Raw genomic sequence first — 4517 nt, 5'->3', positions numbered from 1 at the left:
ACATCTTTGACGTCCTCAGGCTCGATCTGCAACACGAATCAGCACTGTGCATTCCTGAAGATTCTTCTGGTCTGATTCAAATGAGTATAAAAATAGTAACAACATTAGCAGAGGGTGTTACACATTCATCTGAAGTAGAAGGTCCACCTGTTTTAGCATCTGAAACACCTGCAGGGTCAAACACATAATCATCAAAATGTTTAGGGAGAGATACCGTTTGACTAGGGTTTCCGTAAACTCTTCCGTAATGGTCTGAATAGGATCCTCAGTCGTCATTTGAGTGGGTACCTTGATGTTATGCGAGGCGTATATGAAATAGCTTATATTTTACTAGGAAATACTATTAAATATGATACAATTTTACACAAGATATTTATTTATTTATAGAATGGATATACCTAAACCTTGCTACAACACTTATAGGCAGTGTACCTAATCGTACAGTAGTGTAGTTTTTAGTAAGTCCGATTCGTTCTACAGGGAAATCTTTTAAACAAAGCTTAACGCTATATTAGTTTTATCTTATAAAAATACAAATATATATAAGTAATATTATTATTATAAAAAGGGGGTTTTTACCGTTTAATGACCGGTTTGTCAATTTTTAAAACTTTTAGTCGCAGTTAAAACCTAATGTAAAATATTAAATAAATAAAAGACTTAATTTAAAGTGTAAAATAAATAACGATAATGAAATTGCAATAAATAAAAGTGCGATGAAATAAAATTGCGATAATTAAAAAGTGCGATAATTAAAAGTGCAATTAAATACAATGACAATAAATAAAAATGTGATAATTAGAAGTGCAATTAAATATGAAAATAAAGGAATTATATATGAAATAAAAGAATTATGCTTATTTAAACTTCCATAATCATGATGTTTGACGTGTTGATTTTAGTTTATTCCCATGGGTTAATTGTTATTTGTCATGGATTATTCAATATGTCCGTCTGGTTTTTGTCCATAACAGTCTATCAGTCATAAATATAAAGTGCGAGTATCCTCGTCAAATTATCCTTATACCCGAAGTTAAATATTCCAACTAATTGGGGATTTAAACTGTAACAAGGTCTTAATACTTTGTTTAATAATTACATCAGGATATCTACTACGTGTAATCCAAGGTTTTAATACTTTGTTATCAATTATGCCAAGTGTCCTTGTACATAATTTCACCCCTGTTTTAATAATTCCATAGACTATTAATCCCTTCCCTTGTCCGGTTAAATGAACAATTATTCGTACATATAAATATCCCGCCCATCGTGTCCGATCGAGTGTATATGGTTATTTATAGGGACGTCCAATTGTAAATCTTTATATTAAAATTAACAAACTATCATTTAGTTAAACAAATATAAAGCCCATTAATAGCCCATAGTCTAATTTCCACAAGTGTCGTTCTTTTGTCCAAACTCCAATTATGGTACAAAGCCCAATTACCCAATTTTAATATTTTTAGTCAAACATCACGATTACGTCGGCATTAAATAAGCATAATAATAACTTAGCTACGAGACATTAATGAAAATAACATAAACATAACTTACAGTGGGTGTTATTAGCGTAGTGGTACACGGACAGAGTTTCGACTTACAAAACCTTAAAACATTCGACTAATCGATCCTTATTATTATCACTAACTTAAAATTAAAATTACAAATTGAGATTACGATTTGGAGTGATACTTGATACATAAAAATGCGGAAAGAAAAATATATATAAAATATAAAAGGTATCTATAAATCGTCGAAATGCATGTTCTTTTATAGGCAGAGAGTGCTCCGCGAGTGCGGTGCATTTTGGTCTTCAAAGCTCCGCGAGTGCGGAGCTGTGGATTCTAGCTCATCCAAGTTTGGATCTTAGTCTGCCGACGGATTTTATTATAAATATAATATAAATATATAATTTATATAATTAATTATTTATATATTATATTATATTTATATACATAATTAATTTATAATTTCCGATCCGTTGCGTCGTACGTTGAAAGCTGGTTCATGTCTCGGTTCTGGATTTTCGAACGTCCTTTCGTATAATTTAATATCTTGTACTTTGCGTTTTGTGGCTTGTACTCTTGTAATTTTGAGACGTTTCTCATCAATAATTGGAACCACTTTGATTGTACTTTGTACTTTTGAGCTTTTTGGTCGTTTGCATCTTCAATTCATCGCATCTGTCTTTTGTCTTCACCTTTTATTATTTAAACGAATATCACTAGTAAATAGAACAATTGCAACTAAAAGCTTGTCTTTCTTGAGGGATAATGCTATGAAATATATGTTCGTTTTTAGCATTATCAAATATTCCCACACTTGAGCGTTGCTTGTCCTCAAGCAATATAGTCTTGAAATATACTAGAATCACTTCTTTATTCCTCACACTTTGTACATCAGTGATTTCTATACGGCGGTATGAATAATGGTAGTAACGATGTGGTTTACAGTCTCACATGACTATGAAAATTTAGATCCATTAAGGAAATTGGATCTTTATGAAAACATTTGATCGTTTGAAAATTAAATCTAGCTTTTACCCTAGATAAGTTTTCCGGGATAACCCTTCACCGGTGTTTGCAAATTCTTTTTGTGGGTTTGGTGGGTTTCATATTTGAAATTTTTAGCTCATAACTTAAGGTTTTGTGTCACCCACTTGCTAACCTTGTATTGGGAAAGCAACACGTCCAGTATACTTGCTCCGTATATTACCTTTCGATAAACTACCTTCCGGTTGTAAAGGAAAGCGTGAACAAGCAACTGTTAAGGCAATGTCCCCTGACATACGGTTAAGTTTTTGGTCTATAACGTGTCGGATGCAATTACTATCCTTGGTAGGAGCAATAGTAAAGCTCACCCTTATAATTTTCCTTCGGTCTGGCACAAGGTCCTGTCTTTGACCATGCTATGCAACCACCGTTCTTACGGTTGACACCCGATTTGGTTCAGGTGACCTAATGAATTCCAGGTGAATTCCTAGGATTTTACGTTCAATGGTAATGAACGCATTAAAAATAGGTTTTCAGAAAACAAATCGGTTTGTAATTTTGATCAAAATATTTTCTCGTTCAAGCTTGAGTTTAGATATAATTGAATTCCATGAGTTTGTAATTCTCAATCTTTAAGGTCAATCTCTAGGATTGAGTAATATCAGGCTTAAAAGCTGATTTTTGATCTTTAAGGAGATTATCCTTTCTGGGGATCTGATTCATTAGTCTTATCCAGCTAATTTGCACGGCGTCCTCCCCATTTTACAAGACAGATCCTCTCATGGCTAGGATAAGTCTGACCACTTGGCGACCCTGTTTTATGCTGAGGTCCGTGGATTTCCTCCTGATTTTAGAGATGACTTTTCTAGGTTTTTCGTCAACCTACAGCTGGTCTGGACGACAACTTCATGACCTAAATCAAGAAGCGCATTTTTTTCTTCGGAAGACTTTACTTCCTTTTAACGATGGAATTGATTCATCGTGTAGATCCATCTTTCTTTCAAATATATTATAATAAATCGGGTAAAACTGTTTAGTTTAGTCCAAAGCAAAAGTATCTTCAACTATTTGTTACAGAAATATGTGACATATGTTTAAGATAACTTGGTAAATTTTCCCACACTTGGCTTTTATTTTCTTTTATATGCCTTTTTATTGTCCTCTATTCCATTTTAAATGAATTCTAACATTTTGGTTTGTTTCTCAATTTATGTCCTTTCCGAGGTAACAATAATTTCGGTGTTAACACCTAGTTTTATCGTTCATAAATATGTATAAACATGATTTTGAGTTCATTTAATTGAAAATTTTGAAAAATTTTACTAGAAATGGGTAGTCAGTATATAAGACTAGGGCTGTTCTTTGTTATCAGAGAGCACTAGATTCTAATATAACTACTACATTACTAGTATTTTTAATGGTAACCAAGTGTTTAAGTTAAATATTTAAAAAATCCGAAAGAATTTAACCCCTTCCCACACTTAAGATCTTGCAATGCCCTCATTTGCAAGAAATCAGTAACAATTTAAATTATTGAGGGTGATTAGCGTAGAAAAATGATTAAATTTTACCAAAGTTTCCAAACATATTGGCGTTTGTTTACTGAATGATAAATGGTGCACATCATTTGTTCATTCCGTCTGTTGGTACATCATATTTGTTTTTCGTTTTGTCGTCAAATTAATAGCTTTTGCTGAACTTAATGCCAGTCTTTGAAAATGCGCTGTTTTACCCTGTTTTGTACATGAGATAAACTACAAACACATATATACATATTTTTGAAGTTGGGTTTTCACACCACATTCAAAAATTATTAAAATCTAATAAAGTTAGAAAATTATTAAAGCTATTATAATAATACAATAAGAAATAAGAAAATTAAGAATTAGTAACATTACAATAAAATAAACAAAAATAAAAAATTACGGATGAGGAGGATGGTTCCAGTATGGGTCCCAAGCGTATCCATAGATGTTGTAAAATGCTTGGGCCGGGTCATATGTAGGATATGGTGGTCGGCTCTCT

The sequence above is a fragment of the Rutidosis leptorrhynchoides genome, chromosome 1 (assembly GCF_046630445.1).
Source record: "Rutidosis leptorrhynchoides isolate AG116_Rl617_1_P2 chromosome 1, CSIRO_AGI_Rlap_v1, whole genome shotgun sequence".
Taxonomy (NCBI): Eukaryota; Viridiplantae; Streptophyta; class Magnoliopsida; order Asterales; family Asteraceae; genus Rutidosis; species Rutidosis leptorrhynchoides.
This window is presented reverse-complemented; position numbering follows the sequence as displayed.